Raw genomic sequence first — 20,172 nt, forward strand, 5'->3', positions numbered from 1 at the left:
AGCTGAACCCTGGCACTGCTCTGGGACGGACCTGTGAGCTCCCAGGGCCAGGTGAGGAGTGCAGGTGGTATCTCACTTCAACCTCAGCCACCAGGCCTACACTGGGCCGGGGTGGATAGGTGTGGGTGTTTAGGATCGTCCCAAATGCCTGAAACCCCAAATGCCCAAGAATGAATGGTAAAGGACTGGGCTCAGGAGCTCAGGACTTGCCACCTTAGGTTGTGAGTCTCTTGCCAGCTTCACACTAACATGTGGGTCAAAAATAAACCAGTTAATGGCCCAGGTCTGGGGAAGGTCTCTGACTCCCACTGTTACACTCATGCACTGGCAAAGCAACGGGCCAGGAGACACAAGGAGCCACAAGTATGGTTCTTTCCTCTGGCCACAAGGCCACATCCACCACCTGCACCCTGAGGAAGGCATGAGGACCATTCCAATAGCTGGCTTCAGATTCCGATTCCAGGACCTCTAAGTGACAAGGACGGTATTCACACTGTACTCACTTCCAACTTAACAGCATTGGATCTCAACTTATTTTTGTCCGTGCAAAATAGTAATTGTGCCTGCATTGCAAGCACAAAACCTCAAGTGCAATCCCTGGTCCCCAAAACTACAGCAACAAAACCCAAAACCCAAAATGTTAATTGCAAAAGAACTAAGTGCTCTTAAGAAGTAGAACAATGCAAAGATCCACAATGACTCTCTTCCATTGTCATCCATGTTGACTGCCAGCCGTGTCCCTAGCTGCATCCCCACTGCATGCATCAGCACAGCACAAGCAGTGGGAACTGCTTTTATACACACGGGACCGTGCTGTTCTTATCACATTGTTTCTGTCACTCTGCAGTGTGCTCATCTCATTTTTCTCCAGGTGAATAGATGTGGATCTAATGATCATTTCAATAGTTGTACAACAGGATCTAGGCCATAGCTTAACTCTACCACAATTAATTTATTCATCCCATGTTTGATGGACATTCAGGATCTGTTAGTTTTAAGCCAGTCAGACAATAATACAACACCTGTGTGTACTGTTAAAGGCTGACATTGGAGCAGGTTAAGAGAGCACATCTTTGGTAATTTAGTGGATGTTGTTGGATTGGTTTCCCACTAAGTTGTAGCAAATGTTCCCTCCACCCCAACTCTCCCACGTCCATTCCTGAACTAACTGTCAGCACCCTTCACAGGGCTCACCTAGCCTGAATGAAAAACCGAGACTCTGCTATGGGTGTTCATTTGCACCGGTGCCTTTTATGGGCATGGTGGCTCTTGGGTTCCTTCTTGCAGAACTGCATGCTCATTTTCTTTACTCGTTTTGCTTGTCACTTTGCAGGAAATTTTACTGTATTAGTAATCATAACCTTTTGTTGGCCTTTTAACCCTAATTATGTTAAAACCTAATTACGATTTATCATAGACAATGTTTTTATAGTGATACACCTTTTGCTTAATGAAAAAGGAAGATTTTCCCACAGCTCATGCAACTGTCTCTTAAATTTATTCCTCACACGAATGAGTGAAGGCGCGTGTATGTGTACACGTGTGGAAAGTAACACACTTAGCATTTATGCCTAATGTGAGAGACGGTCAAAAATGAAAACTCAGAAGGCGCTATGTGTGATCTTATTTTTCAGAAGTCTAAGGTAAAATATGAAGTTATAGAATTTTGAAGAAAACCCAGGAGAAAACCTTGGACTTGGCAGTGAGTTTTGAAATAAATATCAAAAGCTCAACCCATAAGAGGAAAAGAATTAACACTCAACTTCATTACAATTACAAGCTTTTGCTCTGCGAAAGACGCTGTTAATGGAATAAAAAGAGAAGCCAGATTTGCAGCAAATATTTGCACATCACTTACTGAGTCAAGGACTTGTCCCCAGAAGGTAAAGAATGCTCATGGTTTGACAGTAATAAAGTGAACCACGCAATTTTAAAATGGACTACAAATAAGCACCTGAAATGATGACCAACCAACACCAGTAGCATTATTCAAAAACAAATGAAAACCACAATGAGGTGCTGCTATACCTCATGAAAGTGGCTAAAATAAGATACATCGGAACCCGCCACCATGAAGCACTCAGAGAGAAACAGACCAACTGGAACTCACATGTTGACGGGACACAGCCACTTTGGAAAAGTTTGCTAGTTTCTCATAAACGTAACTACATGTGACAGAGTGATCCCTCCCACAGATACCCAACCCCACGAGCTGTGTGTATGTTCACAAAAGCCTGGTCTTCAGTTTGTGTAACAGTTTCACTCTCATGGTTACCAAAGCTAGAAAAAATAGCGATGACCTTCAGCAAGTGATCAATACAGTGTGGTGTGTTCCATCCGCACCACTCAGCAATCAAAAGAAATGAGCTACTAATGAGCTAATCCGTGCATCATGAATGACTCTCAAGTGCATTTTTCTAAGCAATAAAGGCAGCCACATGCAAAAGCCTACATATCATATGATTCAATTTCTACGACATTCTAGAAAAAGCATACTACGGGGACCAGAAGACAAGTCAATGATTACTAGGGGTTAGGAGAGGAAGAGCACTTCAGAAGGCTTACCTCAGAGTGTTTTTAGGATTGTGAAACTTGTCTGATATTGTGGTGGTGGATATGTGACGTGAGACATTTGTCAAAGCCCACGAACTCTACATCATAAAGTGAAGTTTCCTGTATGCAAGTAAAGTCAACCTGGATGCCTGATTAGCACAGGACAGATAGCAAACCATGCAGAGTGGATTTTACTTGTATTACAAATATATAAATGCATGGCCCAGCACTGAAAGGAGAAGGGAGAAAGGAGCTGGTCTAAGTTGCTTTTAAAAAACAATGTTTGACTGCACACAATAAAAAACAGGCAAAAACCACTATGTTCTTACAGGCAAGTTTGTTTGACACAGGAGTGCTGCCTATACAGTAGGGATGTATAAATGAGTAAGAATATTAGAGAATGTGAGCCAGGGCTTGTGTGGTGGGGAGCAATGGGGAATCTGTGGTCAGAAACGTCAGTATAAACTCAGGATTGGCTTCATGTAGATTCTGACAGGCACAGAAATATGGACACATGCACCTGCTCAGGTTACATATGAACTTCCTAGCTCGGACCACAGACAGGACACAAACAGTGACACCCTCCCACTACAGAGCACACCCAGTGCCCAGATCATGTTTTCTAAATACTATTTCAATGAAAGGATCCAGGGCACGCTAGATGAACGGGCAGTCCTAGGGCTAGCACAGGGAGACCATGAGATGAACTGGAACTATTGTCTAGAAAAGAAGAAAATGCCAAGTTAAAAAAAAATTACCTAAAGAGAATGGGGCATGACAAAAGGACACATGCATGCACCATTTGAGCAACAAAATAGTATTGGATTATAGCTCAAAAAATACATATCCCTGAATCTGTGCTTATAAGTAATCAGAAAGGAGGGGAAAGTCTTCCTCACAGAAGAATTCCAAGTACGTGCAGAGGAAAGAGGAAAACTGAAATATACCATAGTAATGCTTGTTGTAAGAAAAATGCATGGATGAGTGCTGAAATTAGTGGGTGAGACCTTAAGGTGAAATTCAAACTAATTTCCCCAAAATAGGTTTTAATTGCTGCAGTGGTTTTAACTTCTACTCACAAATTTCCTTGATACTGTCCTACAGGAAGCAGAGCTGAATCCCCCCACTCCTTGAATGTAGGATGGACTAGTGACTCACGCCTAGTGACTAGACTATAGAGAGGGGAAATCAGTAGTTCTAGTGGAGGAACCTGACTGACAGCACCTTACTCACCTGTATCAAGGTTAACATCACCACGGATAGACCTCGCTGACATGAAACAATGAGAAAGCACTTTGCCTCAGAGCCATTCTCTATTCTAATCCTGAGAACATATTAAACCCAAACCGAACAACAGACACCTGACCAGTATTCTTCAGAAGTGTCAAGGTCATGAAAAACTATACTGAAAAGCTGGAGAGGGGATCAGAGGAGATTAAGGAGACCTGCTGAATGAATGTGATGAGGGATCTTGGAACAGAAAAAGGACAGTTAGTAGTTAAACTGCACAAATAGTTTAAGCTGTAGTGTAACAGTATCGTATTAGAGTTAACCGTCTAGTTTTCAGCCAGTGTACCATGGTTGTAAGAAGATAACATCCAGGTAAGCTCATGAAAGGTATATAGAGACCCTGTTACTGCTGCCTCACTTCTATTACAAAAAATGCAGACATGTGTAAGTAAGAGTGGAAAAACAGATACAAGGATGCAAAAGAACCTTATGTATCGACACAGATGGAAGAACCATGCAGAAAAGTGTTAAGACTTTAAAGACAGACAATGAAGAAGACAAAATGGAGAATTATGCCTTCATTTCATTGACTAAAAGACTCAGTCCTAAAAAGATTCTCCTTACATCTGGAAGTTCCCCAAATCTTAACAGAAATCTCAAGTTGATTCTGTTAGGAAGTACAAAAGGTCATGAACTGGCGATATTCTTTACGAAGAGGTTGGAAACTTGCTTTACAAGCTAGCTGTACTTCTCGCAAAGCAGTGGCAAGACAGTGTGGGGCTCATGCCAGGAGAGAAAGCAGGTCAGTGGGAAAGGACTGAGCACCAGGAAATCGCCCCCACACGTGGACACATGCAGTGTATCGGAGGTGGCCTACGTATCGTGGGAAGAGGATGGACTTTCCAGTAAAATGTTCAAGGGCAATTGGATATGCACATGGGGAAAGCACTAAATTGGACCCTTAATTTTCTCACACCAGACATCAGAAATTCCGTGTAGGCATTCCTGGGTATTGAAGACCTAATTGTGAACAGGAAAGCTGTAAAGCCCACACGACTGAGTGTCCAAGAGTTATCTTCATGACCTCAGGCTTAGGAAGAATTCTTTTTTTAATCCAGAAGCAAGAATCACAAAGGTAAAGACTAATTAATTTGACTGCATTGGAGCTACGACCTAATCATCAAAATACATCTTAAAGAGTGAGAAGACAACCACAAAAGGGTAATACCTACAAAATACAAAGAACTCCTGCAAATCAATAAGAAAAATGTAAACGACCTAATTAAAAAATGGCAGCAGACAAAAAAGCACATCACAAAAGAGGAATCCAAAAGGCTGATGAGCATATGGAAAGGTGTTGTGCCTGACTCGCAATCAGGGAAATGTAAATAAACACAGGAGCTCTCGGCCCGCTGGGGCCAGCGGCAGACTTCCAGCAGGAAACTGCACAGACGTTACTTAGTCATAGCTGGGAGAAGGGCTTGAGCGAAGGGCTCTGTGCCCGTGACATCCTTGGAGAGACTAGGGAAGGACCGGTAAGCCTTGAGGAATGTGTACATTCAGATTTCCACGGGTCTGGGACCTGGTGGGGAGCATGTTGACACCCCTGTTTTTGAGGCTTGGGGCTAAGCGTCAAGCACCCTGGGCTACATTATACAGTTGTCAAGCGAGAGAACTAAAACTTTATCCAGGATTCAAATGTTCTTTTGGAAAAAAAAAAGAATGGGAACACAAGTACATATTTCAATGTCTGCATCACTTGTACATAGAAGGGAGGAGCGGCAGAGTGGTGGCTGGAAGAGGGGGTGGCTTTCCAAACACCCAGGATGACAAGTGCCATCTCTAAGCCTGAGGGCCCATGGTGAGCCACTCGACCCCTGAGAGAGGCCCAGGCCTGACAGTTTAGGAAATTAAAATGTGCACATCAGTTGGCCTAGAGCGGGTGGGGCCTGCACCTGCCAGAGAGGAATGTGTACTCTTTGGTTTAATCCTGGGAACAGCACATAGGGCCCCGCAGCAAGGGTCAGAGAGGGGCTCGGCAGGGTTGTTTTTCCAAACCAGAAGGAGAGGCTGCTGTCTGTAGGCATGTGTGTCAAGAGACTGTGACTGTGCTGCCCCTCCACAGTGAAGGAGTAACCAGGACTGCTACTTCCTTGTTCTGACCTGCAGTCACAGCCAGAGAAGACATCTAGAAGACCCTGGAGGGGAGGTGGGGATCAGGGACTTAACACCCCCGACATCCTGGTGCTACTCCTTTTAGGAAGGGCTTGGGGACAAGTGCTATGTGCTCCATTGGTCACCCCCACCTCTGAAAAGCCCCAAACTGGTCTTTCATGAAGAGGTGAAAAGATAGCCCGGTTGCAGAACAAGCTATGAACCATGGTGAATGTGACAGGGGAGCTCATATGGTCACCCAGATCCCATAGAGGGTACTAGCACCCTACCAGGTGCTCTCTGCCTACCCAGCCAGAGTGCCTAGTCTGGGGGAAAAAAGCGCTGCTTCCTGGTGACAGTGAAGTCACACTTTCCTAAGACAGTCCCAGTATTTGATGCTTTCATTCCTTGGCTGCTTTTGCCTTGTCAAGGCCAGAATCTGGACCTAAGTTTACAGGGCAGAACAAAACAATTTTGTTTTCTAGGAAAATGGGAGGTTTGGGATGGCGAATGCAGCCTCAGGCGTGGCGACTGCCCCAGCTGGGACTGCTGGCTGCCAAGTCTCACCCTCTCTCAAGAGAGCCAGACTCAGCACAGCGTCTTCCTTCCCGGCCTGCTCAGTAGGGAGATCTGCATTTTATTTAAAAAACTCTGAGTACAGAAGAAAGACTGGAAGGAAACAGATGGAAGTATTAGCTGTGTTCAGTCGTTGGTGAAGAGACTTAGGGAGTTTATTTACCTCCTCATCGTGTCATAGTTTCCATTCGAATGACACTTTCACAAGTCAGGAACTGTTAACTCGTGCAAGTGTTCCATATGTGTGTCTTGCTCTCAGGCCCATGGTCTTGCACATGTCATCCCATGGTTAACAGAATGTATCAGAGCATCCTGTGTCACTCCACCTGTCCTTAACCTGCCCAGGTGCCCCAGCTACACGGAACTGTCTCCTACCATGAAGCTTCCCTAGGCCTTCCACTTCCAAGAAAATCTGGCCTCACGTCATCACACTCCCGCCCTTGCCCTGATTGGACTAGGGCAACCTTCAAGTACCAAGTTCAACTTGCTTAGACTCCAGGCCATCCCTACTGCCACTGTTCTCTACTGCGTCTTGTTGGTATCCGGATCCTTCCAGTCAACCTTGCTGCTCACCCCTGCCCTCCTCCTCCTGGCTGGGTACAATCCTGCCTAATCTCCCAGGTGTAACCCAAACCTTCTTCCTCCACAAGCTTTCCAAGGCTCCAGTGATTGCTCCCTGCTCTGGATGGCTACGGGGCTTATGTGTGCTTGGCCCTTGGCACAGGAACTTCGCCTTCCACCTCTCTCACGTTTCTCCAGTGCCTGGCGCAGACAAGTTCCCTGAGCCAGCTCACCCGAAGGGATAAACAGAAGCTGCCTCTGTCTTCCCCACGGAGAGGCCCTTTCTCTGGCCCCTCAAGAAATCTCCCCCTCTTGGTGGATTCGCCAAAGCCCTGTGGATCCTGCACCATGAAGCAGAAGCCCTCCCTGGGGCATCTGGACAGCTGCAGCTAGGTCCTGCGTGACATTGCTGAGCCGTGGCCCCACAGCCTGTGCCAGCTGCCCATGCCCGACTCACAGACCCTGAGCCAGAACAGCCCTGCCACCACCTGTGTCTCCACTCACAGGCGAGAAGTCGGGGACATGGACAGAAAGTGTAAAAGCTATTCCCACAACAGCTGCCAGGAACAAGGCGAGGAGTGCAGTGAAAGTGTATATTCACAGCTGGCACCCAGTTCCGCTTGGGAAAATACCTTGCTTGAGTGGACACCTGTTGTTTTTGCATGTCCTGCAGCCAGGCCTGGCTTTTGGAAATAGCTCTTCAAATCTTTAGGGGATCCTTCTTCCTTACTCCTATTGTGTAGGGTTCAGGAACCCATGGGTAATCCCCAGAAGGGGCCTTGTGGCCCAGACCTCAGCTGTCATAAACACAGTTGCACACACATCTGAGGATGGCTTGTACTTTGGTTGGGGGCAATGAAAGCCTGGCCTCAGCCTCTGGCATGAATTATTTGGAAAGAAATGGTCTCTTTCTGCTGGATTTGTTGGGCTGCTAGATGCAATCTGGTGGCCACATTAATGTCACTGGAAAGTGGCTGCCTAAGGATACAGCTGTGTCATAGGGCCAATGGATAGATAGTGAGAGAAAGAACAAAAGAGGGAACAGTGTGGAAGGGGGAGGAGAGCAAGATCATTACAGCCCTGGGGTCCAGCTGTGTCTGCAACAGCTGGGTCCAGATGTATGTGCCAAAAAATGTCCCTTTTGTCCTTAAGCTAGTTTGAGTTGGGGTTCCATGATTTGTCACCAAGAGTTCTCAGAGTATATGCGATGAACTTGCGTGAGCCCAAGGAGATAGATCTGGGAAGTCTAGGTTACAAATGAACTAGATTCCTCTGGACAGCCCTTGCTAGGCTGTGCAGGATGGAGGGTTGGGAGGAAGAAGGCTGGTGGGGAAAAAAAGCTGGCCTGAGGCCCTGGCCCCAACCTGCCATAGCCAGGGAACTCTGGGAAAGGGGCTCCCTAAGGCTGACTGCTGACTTTCTACTGCTATGCAAACTCAGCTTTAGTGAGCCTTCTACGTCCACATCCTGTGTAAGCAGGTGTTTGGACCAAACTATGGAGCATGCTGTATGTTACACCTAGGGGTTGCAGAATAGGTTTGATTTGAGCATGACAATGATGTGACAGTGTCAAAGATGACCCGTGGAATCTTAAGAAATCACAGGAAGGATCCTGGACTTTGTACAAGACCAGAGTTGAGGGAACTGGGGATCCTCTCCTGCAAATGCCTCCTCTCTCGGTGGGGGCACAGGCCTCAGCATGTGCAAAGCTCAGAGCAAATGCAAGTGGTTCTTTGGGTCCAAGTGGGGGGGGAGTCTGAATAGTGGGACACTGAGGACAGGCATTGACAGGGCCAGGATAGGGTCATCCCTGAGTGAGCCCAGGAAATACAAAGAGAGCAACACAGCCGCCCACACAACTAAATCAACCCACCGAGGCTCTGTGCTGCAGGAAGTCACTGTCCAGGTCTCCCAAGACACATTTGCAAGGGAAGGTTCCAGGCAGCAGAGCAGCCCCAGGAAACTTTAATATACAATGGAATCTGGGTTAAGCACTGTCTTCTCCAAGAGTTGAGCTCACAGGACATTCCCCAGAAGCCTCTGGAGAGGTGGGGAGGGAAGTTTCTGGAGGTCTTTGGATGAAGAAAATAAAAAAGTGGCCTTGATTTTCAAGGCAAAATTACACAGGAAGAAAAAAATGTTTTTAATCTAATTAAGAGCGATCTTTTCACCTTCATCACAACATCGCGGAAATGTGCCAGTTCTGAACTTCACACAATAATCAAAGCAATTAGTGAGGGAGAAGCCTTGGAAACTGGTGCAGATGTTCTCAGAATGTTTAATGGGGAAATGAGTTGCAGGCCTCGTTCTCCGCATCCGGCTCCAGGCCCTGGCTACCAAATCCAGACATCTGCTGGGGCCCTACCCCCAGGCCCTGAGGGCGCGGGCTTGAGAAACACAGGTCCCTTCCCAAGCTGCCTTCAGCCAGGCCAGATCTGGGGCCGAGAGGCTCCCCATGGCTCCTCGAGCCAGAGCCTGGACATAGTCAGAGCCACCCCAGAGCTGGGGGAAAGCTTAACGTCAAAATTATGTTAACAACCAATGTCAAAAGTAATCAACTCAGCCTGGCTCCCCCAACCCTGCTGGCTGCAGGAGGGCTGTGAGCTGGAGGAGGGAAGGGGCTCCGGGGGGACCTCTCCACCATGACCCCCTCAGTATGAACACCACTCCATGAAAGGGCATGGTAGCATCTGTTCAGTGTGGCCCTATGGCCCTTGTCCCAATGCTGCGGGACCAATTTAGGCCCAGGAATCAAACTGGACAGCCCTTGAGGAATTTCCCAGAATCAGAAAACACAGAAACAAGGATGATGCTAACTTAGGAAATAGCCAGTTTCAGGAGCAGGAGGGCGCATGGCTGATGTTAAATGGCTGAGAAGATTCTCACTGGGCTGGCAGCTCAGTAAATCTCAGAGGCCCTGTTGTACAGCATGCCTGAGGTACACTGAGGTAAAGAACGCACCATCCTTCTTCTCAAGGACACGTGGACAGCATGGTCCCCACTCACTGACTCCCCTCTGCATTCACATTCTCTTCACAACAAAGGCTTCTTACTGCAAACCTCCTGGGTACTACAAGGAGCACTACCTTCTACCTCAGGGGCCGGATTAGCTACACAGCACAGGCTAAAGGGATGGATTGCAACCCACCAGGAGCCGCCTTTGGTGGTGATCAATACCCAGCTTCCTCCAGCACTGGTAGAACTGTAAGGAGGGCTCTGCACAGACGCCCCGTGCCCACTATGGAGCTTCTCAGTAAAGGGCTGACATGAGTGATCCTGGATTATTCTGTGTTACTGAAACCCAAGACTGTGACTGGAAGGGGTTTCAGCAATCTTCCTTTGATAGAATTCTGGAGCTGCTTTGTGAAGAGTATAACAGAGGAAGGCCAAGGAGAAACTGGGAGACCAGTGAGGAGTGAAGGGCAATGACCCAGGAGAAACCAGTGGTGGCATTACAAGGGAGGCAGCTGCAGAGGCTGAGTGTGGGAAACTCCAGAGCTGACAAGACTTGCTGAGAGATTCAACCAGGGCACTATGAAAAAGACATAATTTGAAAGACTTTGAGCTAGGTTTGGAGAACATCGGCATGCTGGTCCTCTTCCTTTGACTTCAAACCTACCCAGTTACCCTCCTAAAACACAAAGCAAAACAAGACAAAACAATCAAACCTGCAAATTGCATTCAAAACCATATGCAATCCATTCCTTTGGAAGTGGACAATACAGAATACTGTTACCTGCAAATTACCTGTGATAGGGAGAATCAACCAAATTCCAACAGCATTCAAGTCCCAGCCTTGTAAGCATTCGGGTCCAAAAAGAGGAGGTTTAAGAGGCTCTGTCAAAAACTTTGAGGATGGTGAGTGACAGCAAAAAGAGTTCTCTTTCTGTCACAGAAATGTTTAAAAGAAAGGATGAAGACCATCAGAGTGGTTTTCCTTTTCTACCTCACTCTGCCTCCTGACATTTGAGGAAATCTGTCATAATGAATTGAACATAAAATAGAGATAGGTATTCAAACACTACACATAACAAGAATACAGACTTCAGAAAATGACTTAGGAATCACTACACAAACAGCTACAGTAGGAGGTATTGAAACAATACTGGGGCGGGAAGCCCTCTAACGTGTAGAACTGTTGCATGTCATATCTAAACAACAGTTTAGGGGGTAGACAAAGAAACAAAAAAGAAAAAAGGCCTTTCTGCAAAAGAAACCGTCCCCGAGGAAGCACAGATAATGAATTTACTAGACAAAGACTTTAAATAAATAACCTAAAATATGCTCAAAAACTTCAAGAAAATCAAGAACTAAGGACTGAGGGACCCCAGGGGAGCAGAAAATATTGACAAAGAGGTGCCAATGAGGAGCAAGGGATTCAGGAACTATGGAACTGCAAAGTAGAACTGAAATGAAGAAACCAGAGGGTTTCATTAGTAGAGTAGGTTAGAAACACCAGTGAATTTAGTGATATCAAATCTGATGATGAGAAAGAAAAGAAAGGAAAAAAATGAGCAGAGCCTGAGAGGCCTATGGCATACTACCAACCATACCACAGTATCTATGATAGAAATCCCAGAAAGGGGTGGGGCTAGAAGAGTAATTGAAGAAATAATGGTCACCAGTTCCCAAATTTGATGAGGGACACAAGTCTCTGTGTCCAAGACTAAACAAACTCCACAAAGGATAAGCAAGATTTGCAGAAAAACACATCATAATCAAATTGTTGAAAGACAAAAACAACTGTGAGAGGAGCAAGAGACATGACTCATGTACAGTTATTTCTTAGCAACAAGTATGGAGGCCAGAAGGGAAAGGGATGGCAGTTTTTAAAAGTGCTGACAGAAAAAAAAATCTGTCAGTGAATTCTGTATCTAGCACACTTATGCCTCAAAATGATGGAGATGGTATGACCTTCCCAAATGAAGAAAAGCTGAGGATGCTCATCATAGGACATCTGCTCTACAAAAAGTAGTAAGAGAGTCCTCCAGGCTCAAATGAAAGGATACTAGAAATAAATGAAAACCATTAGGAAGCAATGTAAAACTTCACAATAGGTAACTACACAGGCAGACGTAAAAGCCAGTATTATTAAATTTTAGTTTGTAACTGCTTTATTTCCTATGTGCCTTAAAAGAAAAGTCCATAAAACAATAAACATCTATGCTATTGGAGAGTCACTGCATAATGATGCAATTTGACTTTAGGGACACACAGTGGATAGAGCTGTACAGAATCTGAATTTCTGTACGATAGTGAAACTGTTGATTTAAGGTTAAACTAGATTGTTTTACATCTAGGATGTTCTGTGTAACTCTCATCAAAACTACTCAGAAAATTTGTTCAAAATATATACACAGTTCCACATGTAAGGAATACAGAAACCAGTACTCTTAATAAGTAAAAAACCTGAACGAACTGAAAGAAAAGCAACTCTTTTAAAATCTGTAACAGAAGTGAAGTCAGAGGACAAACTACTGCCTTCAAAATGAGAGACAGAGAGAAAGGTAGAGGGGATGAGATAGAGACAGAGAGAAAGAGACATTGGAGTTTATAGAGAATCAGAACATACTAGAGCAGAAACCTGATGGAACCAGTGCTTTGGTAGGAAAACTTTTATTTGTTGCTGAATTGCTGGAGGTGAATTATGGACATATCTGAGAATTAAACTCCAGGAGGTCTCTCCAAGCTTTCAGGAGTTGCTACCTCCAGCAGCTTGAGCAAGTTCTCAACAGTAAGTATTGGATGAAACTTCCCTTGTAATTTCCAACACAGGAAGAGGAAAAGGAGCCATTTTGAAATACACCAGAATGCTCTCTTAAAAAGTCTTACCTTCAGGGGCAACGAGAGCCTAACCTGCTAGGGTTTTTAATCACAGCCTACCTGAACTGGCAAAAGGTGCGTATTCAGCCAGTTCCAGCCCTTCCTTGTGGAGGAGAAACACATATCTAGCTATTGATAAAAAAAAAAAAATCACAAGGCATGCTATAAGATGAAAAACAAAACACAAGGAAAAGACAGTGAGCATCAGAAGCAGACATTCCAGAGGTGTTGGAATTATCAGACTGGGAATTTAAAACAACTATGATTAATGTGGTAAGGGCTCTCCTGGATAAAGACAGCATTAAAGAACACAGGAACAATGTACACCAATGGAAATCATAGGGGAGCCCAGAAATGCTAGAGATAAAAAATGCAAACAGAAATGAAAAATGCCCTTGACTGGCTTATTACCAGACCATACACAGTTGAGAAAAGAATCTCTGAGTTCGGCTATATTTCATTACAAATAATCTAAAACTCAACAGCAAACAACTTGGAAGAGGAAGAAAAACAGAAGTACCCAAGAACAATGGGTCAACTAAAAAAGGTCTAACATATGTAATGAGGATACCAGAAATAGAAGAAGTAGAGAAATATTAAAGAAACATTTGAGCCAACAATGATGGAGAGTTTCCTCTAAATTAATATCACACACCAAACCACAGACCTAGAGAATACCAAGCAGGGTAAGCCAAAAACTATACCCAGACATATCATAGTCAATCAACAGGAAAGCAAAGATAAAGACAAGGAGGCGGAGGAAAAGAATACCTTACCCCTATAAAGGAGCTAAAGTAAGGACCACATCTGACTTTTCTTCAGGAAACATGTAAGCAAAAAAAGTGGAGTAAAAAAATCCAAGTGGCAATCTAATAGTTTGCACTCTGAAATCATCCTTTGAATGTGGAGAAATGCTTTCTCAGACAAGCAAAAACGCAGGAAGTATTTCTAATACACTTTTTTATTTTTGCAAGAAATGTTAAAGGAAGTTCTTTAGGTAGAAGGAAAATAATATCGGTCACAAACTGCACAGCATGAAAGGAATAAGGAATGCAAACAGTGATTTGCCTTTTTTTGTTGTTGTTTTAAATTAACCTAACGAGCAGAGTTTGTTCAAAACAATACCAGCAACATTGTAGTTGATTATGGTGCTTATTTATATACTGTGTCTGTGTGTACACATTTGCTTATGTGTAAGCAAAAGGAATGGCAGTGATGATAAAAAGGACAAGATAGAGGGTTTACAATTATTCTGTTACACCAGACATGAGTTGGTATGGTGTTATTTCAAAGTGGCTTGAACACTACAAAACTTCAAAGAGTGAAAGAAATTACACCTGATATGCCAAGAAGGAAAAGATGGAACAACATAAAATGCTCAATTAAAACCACAAAGGGATCAAAGGCATTCCAGGTCCCAGGAGTCTTGTGATAGTAGTCTAGTAAGGCAGCTCTGCAAAGTAACATATTTTCTGGATAGCAATGCCAGACCTCTGTCCAGGCTATGACCAAGCAGGGTCCTGTGGTTTGTGGTGCCAGAATCCTGTCTATAATCTTCTCTATGCCTACATAGGTTTTAGAACTAGAAGTCTGTTTCCCATACTCAGTGACACTCAGTAGGTATCCTTTCCTTCCCTTCTTTCTTTACGTGCCAGAGATGGAACTGAGAGCCTGTCCATGCTAGACAAGTACTTTACCACTGAGCTAAGATCCCCAGCCCAGTGTCCTGTCTTTCTAGTGCCATAATCTCTTATGCCTACCATACTTAACCAAAGGTCTGTATTCCTGATGTCTTACTATACAGCACAGTTCTGGCACTGTAATGGCTTTGGAAAAAGAACAATACCTAAGAGATTCCTCCTGGTCCTGATCAGACTGAAAACATGTAAAAAAAAAAAAAAAAGACATCCACTAACAAGCCGACAGCTGTGACACAGGTAGTATAACCAGTATTCCTGCTACTGCCACTGAGAGAAACTAAAAACATTCGTTGAAGGGGAAAAAAGCCCCTAGAGACAGAGAAGACATTCTCTTCTGTTGCTTGGGAGAGGGGCTATGTGGTAAGAACCCTTCTAATAAGATTGTGTAGAGACACACCTCTCCGAAACTATACCTCTGATAAAGAGAAAGTGAAAACAAAGGGGGCATTGGATTCCCCTCAGCAAAAATCTGTTAGATCCAAGGAAAGCATCTATATGATCTGGGTCTGTAGTAAAAGCATGGCAGAGAATATGGCCCAGAGAATCTTATTTCGGCATTCTTGTGAAAGTAGAAGTATGGTGTGCATATGCAAAAGACATGATACAGTGTCTGACAGAATTTTAAGGAGAAATAAATTCTTTTTTAGAGTTGGATACATCAACTTCCCTGTGTCAGAAATGGACAGATGCAACCCCCAAAAGCATTCGAGACATAATTGAAATAAACACCATCATTAATCAAATGGACGTAATTAATATCCATAGATGTCTTCAACCTACGACAACAGAATACACAGGCCTCTCAAGCTCACGTGGAACATTAACCAAGTTAGGTTACTTTCTAGGCCATAAACACGTGTACAAATTTAAAAGAACAGAAATCATGAAGCCATAGTCATGCTGTCATACTACAGTTAACCTAGAATTGATAACAGATATCTGGAAAATCCCAAAACATACAGAGATTAAACAAACACTTCTAGATAACACATGGCCAAAAAAAGAAATCTGAAGAGAAAATTTAAACAAAACACCAGAATATAAAATCTGTGTGATGCAGTGAAAACAGCAATTTGAGTCAAATTTAGAGCATTGAATCCATATATAGAAAAATAATAAAATATTTTAAATCAATTATTCATACTTTCAGGTTCAGAAACTAGGAAGTAGAAGAGCAAATTAAATCCAAAGTAAGCAGAAGAAAAGACATATTAAAACTTAAAGCAGAAATTAATGAAATTAGAAGCAGGATATCAAGAGAAAACTCAATTAAACAAAAGGTGATTCTTTTAATAGATAAAAAAATTGATAAATTCTCTAGTTAAGACAACTGAATAATGAAGAGATGACATGAGTTACTAATACCAGAAAGAGAACATAGGACATCACTACAGATCCCATGGGGCTTAAAATAATAAAAGAATGAGATAAACAACTCCATTCTGCTCACAATTTGATAACCTAGATAGAATGGACCAACTCCTTGAAAGGTATACTGTCAAGTCTGACAAGAAACAAGTGATCTGAATGAGCCTATATTTAAAGAAACTGAATCAAGAAACAAGTGATCTGAATGAGTATATTTAAAGAAATTGAATCAATCAACAAACATTCCAAATAGCACCATGCATAGATGGGTTCACTGGCAAGTGCTTATAAACACTGAAGGAAGAAATTGTATGAATTCTGTATAGCATCTGAAGATAAGAGTAATGATAGGACGTCCTAACTCATCCACTGAGGTCAGAATTACCCTAATTCTAAAACCAGACAAATATATTACACGAAAACTAAAGATTAATCACTCTCTCAAATGTGGATACAAAAAATGCTCAAAAAACTTGATAAATGAAGTCTAGTAATGTATAAGAAGAGCTGTACACTACAACCAAGCCAGATTTATGTCAGGTATACAAGGCTAGTCGAATGCTAAAAACTCAGACAATAAAATCTATTACACCAATGTGGGACAAAAAAAGAAAAAGTATCTGGTCATATCACTAGGTACCAAAAAAAGCATTTCACAAAATCCAGCACGAATTCATGATAAAAACTCAGCATAGTAGGAATAGAAGAAACTTGGTAAACATCTACAAGAAATGCACTGTAACATAAGAAATAACAGCGAGAAACTAGAAGCTTTCCCAGTAAAATAAGGACAAGACAAGAGCTGATTCTACTCACGACTCTCAACATCTTACTGAAAGTCCCAAGCAAAAGAGGAATGAAAATGTCTGCATTTTTTGAATGAAGAAAATCTTTGTTTTTAGGTGACATGATCATCTATGTATAAAACAACACAAGCATGCACACACACACACACAAATTCTATAGCAAGGTTACCAGACACGGAGCTAAATACAAACCAGTCACCTTCCTGTATACCAGAAACGAGTAAGAGGAATTAAAAACAAAAACCCACAACTATTTATATTAGAACCCCAAATGAAATACTTAGGCATAAAATTATAAAATATGTGCAAGATCTATCTGAGTAAAACTACTAAATGGATTCAATTAAACTCCATGTTGATGGGTGGGAAGACTCAGTATTGTTAAGATGTCATTATCCCGACTTGATCTATACACTCAGTGCAATCCTAAACACAACTCCAGCAGTTTATTTTGTCAACATTGACAAACTGATTCTAAAGTTCCTATGAAGGCAAAAGACTCAGAATAGGTAACGAGGAAATGAGCTAAGGGCTAGCAGTGCCCATTTTCAAGAGCTATTTTAAAGTTTCTGAAATCCAGACCGTGTTATTGGTAAAAGAATAGACAAATAGATCAAAGGAACAGAATGTAGTGTTTCAAAATAGAACCATGTAAGTACACTCAACTGATCTGTAACAAGGGACAAAAGCAAGGCAATGAAGAAAATACAATCTTTTCAACAAATGGTACTAAAATAACTATCCACGCGGAAAAAGTATAAATCAAGACAGACCTTGCTGGGCCGTGGTGGCTCACACCTGTAATCTTAGCTACTCAAGAGGCAGAGATCAGGAGGATAAAGGTTCAAAAACAGCCCAGGCAAATAGTTTGCGAGACCCTCTCAAAAAAACCCATCACAAAAAAGGGCTGGTGGAGTGGCTGGAGGTGTGGGCTTTAAGTTAAGCTCCAGCACTGCATGAAAACACACACACACACACACACACACAGACCTTACATTTGACACAAAATTGACTCAAAATGGATTAAAGACCTAAATGATAAACAAAATTATAAAACTAAGAGAATAGGAGGAACCTACCTCAACTTAATAAAAGACATGTATAAAGAATGGGTTCATGGCAAGGGCAAGGCCCTGAGTTCAAACCACAGTACCACATGCACAAACAGAGAAAGCCATATATGGAAAAACTCACATCATACTAAATGCTGAGGCAGTGAAAGGTTTTCCTCTGGGATTGGGAACAAAGCAGGAAGCTTTCTTTAGCCACTTCTATTCAACAAATTACTATATTTTCTAGCCCAATCAATTAGACAAATAAGAGGCATGTAAAATTGGAAAGGAAGTAGTTCAATCATAACTTTATAGATAGGATGCTTTATATACAAAGACCTCAAGGTTACCCACAAAATCTGTTACAATTAATGAATTCAGCTAAATGGTAGGATAGAAAATACTAGTTTCATTTCTGTACATAAACAACAAGCAATGTGAAAAGGATACTGTGAAAATAGTTTCACTTGTAACAGCATCAGAGCATCCATAGCTGGTGGCTGAATACCCCCGTAATCATTGTTCATGCTGACCATAGCTGGAGCTGGAAGGAGATTATGTCATCTTACCCTCATCAGATCAGGAACCACTGCACCCCACCCAGTCTGCATCTTTGCAGACAGAGGTCTTTTCCCCATTGAAATCAGGCTGTAATTCTAAGACAGATGACTGCTCTATCAAATAAACAAACTTCAACTCAGTGTAATAAGAAACACGAAAACCCAAGGAAATATGACACCACCAAACAAATAAAATAATCTCCCAGTAACCAATTCCAAAGAAATGGAGATATATGAATTGCCTGACAAAATTAAAAATGATTGTTTTAAGGAAGGTCAGTGAACTACAAGAGAACAACAGAGACAATGTAATCAGAAAATAATGCATGAGCAAAAAGGAGGGATTTAATGATATAAATATAAAAAAGACAAATTCTGGAGCTGAAGACTTCAAGGAAGGAAAAATGCAATACAAAGTTACATCAGCAGATTAAATAGAACAAGGAAACTTTGAACCTAAAAAGATGTCATTTCAAAATATCTACTCAGGAGAATCAATAAAAAAGAGTGAAGAATGTTTCTGGGATGTATGGGAAACCATCATGACAGCTAACAGTCACATTGTATTATAGGAGCTACAGTAGAAGAAAAAGAAAGGGGCAGGATCTTATTTAAATAAATAATAGCTGAAGCCATTTAGATATATGAAACTAAAAGATCTCTTGTCAGGCTTAATATAACAATATAGTCGTCACACATTCAAAACTCAAGCAAGAGAGAATTTTCTAAGCACCAGGAGAGGTTTATCACAAATAAAACAAAGTTCATAGACTATCAGATTTCTCAGCAGAGACTTTGCAGGTCAGAAGAGAGCATGAGGATATGAAAGTATGAAATTCACTCATAAGTCAGTTTCAGAATATGTTGATATTTTACTGGTGCTGTGTAAGTCTCTAGTGAAAAGGTTAAAATAATAAAAGATAATGAGCTTCAATAATATATTAGGTACACAATGTAAAAATATGGAAGGTAGAATACAAAAAATAAGATATGATGAGGGAGTAAAAGAGTAGTTTTGTGTGCCATTTCTGAAGTTATAACAATAAGATAGAATATAAGGTATTTTATGTAAGCCTTATAACAGTCACAAAGCAAAAACCTATAGTGGTTACAGAAAAGAAAAAGAATCAGGAACACTAGTATGAAAATCAGTAAGTCACAAAGAACATCAAATACCAAGAAAGGAATAATGAAACTTCACAGCCAAAAAACAACAAACTAGCAATAGAAAATACTTACATTTAATGTAAGTGAATCAACACAAAGAATGACTGAAAAAACAAACAAGACCCAAGCATGTTGTCTACGTGAGCCTAACGTTAGCTTTAAGGTCACAGGCTTAAAATGGAAGAATGGTGAAAGATACACCTTGCAAATATCAAACAGATGAGTGTCAGGAGCTATACTTACCTTTCAGACAAATAGACTTGAAGGCAATAACTGTACAAAGATAAAAAGGTCACTGTGTTATGATAAATGAGTCAACTCTTGCAGAGACTTAACATCTATAAATATATATGTGCACCCTACATTGGAGTAACTCAACATATAAAGCAAGTATGTAAAGATGTGAAGGGAGAAACTGAAATACAACAATGGTTAGGGACCTCAATATCCTACTTTTAACAATGGGTAGGTTCAATAGGAAGCCATTGAACTTGAACTATACGTAGACCAAATGGAAGAAACAGGTGTCCAGAAATTTCCATTTCACAGACGCAAAATACACTTGAAGTTACACAGAGTATTTACCAGGACATCGTAGTTTAGGACACAAATCAAGACTTAG

General features: G+C 42.1%; 1 protein-coding gene and 1 long non-coding RNA gene across 7 annotated transcripts in view; one reads left to right on the plus strand and one right to left on the minus strand.

The window, feature by feature from the left end:
* Positions 1–20,172, minus strand: part of Kcnq1 (potassium voltage-gated channel subfamily Q member 1) — a 328,142-nt gene that overhangs the window by 166,065 nt on the left and 141,905 nt on the right. The window lies entirely within an intron of this gene.
* The window catches only part of LOC141415091 (uncharacterized), a 113,014-nt gene that overhangs the window by 33,073 nt on the left and 59,769 nt on the right, over positions 1–20,172 (plus strand). Inside the window, exon 2 of one of the 3 annotated variants that reach the window (XR_012440122.1) lies at positions 1,635–19,441. The exons of the other annotated variants lie outside the window; for them this stretch is intronic. This is a non-coding gene — a long non-coding RNA (uncharacterized lncRNA). Of the gene's footprint in view, positions 1–1,634; positions 19,442–20,172 lie in introns of those variants that run through there. 3 annotated transcript variants of the gene reach the window in all.

The sequence above is a fragment of the Castor canadensis genome, chromosome 1 (genome assembly GCF_047511655.1).
Source record: "Castor canadensis chromosome 1, mCasCan1.hap1v2, whole genome shotgun sequence".
NCBI classification, from domain to species: Eukaryota; Metazoa; Chordata; class Mammalia; order Rodentia; family Castoridae; genus Castor; species Castor canadensis.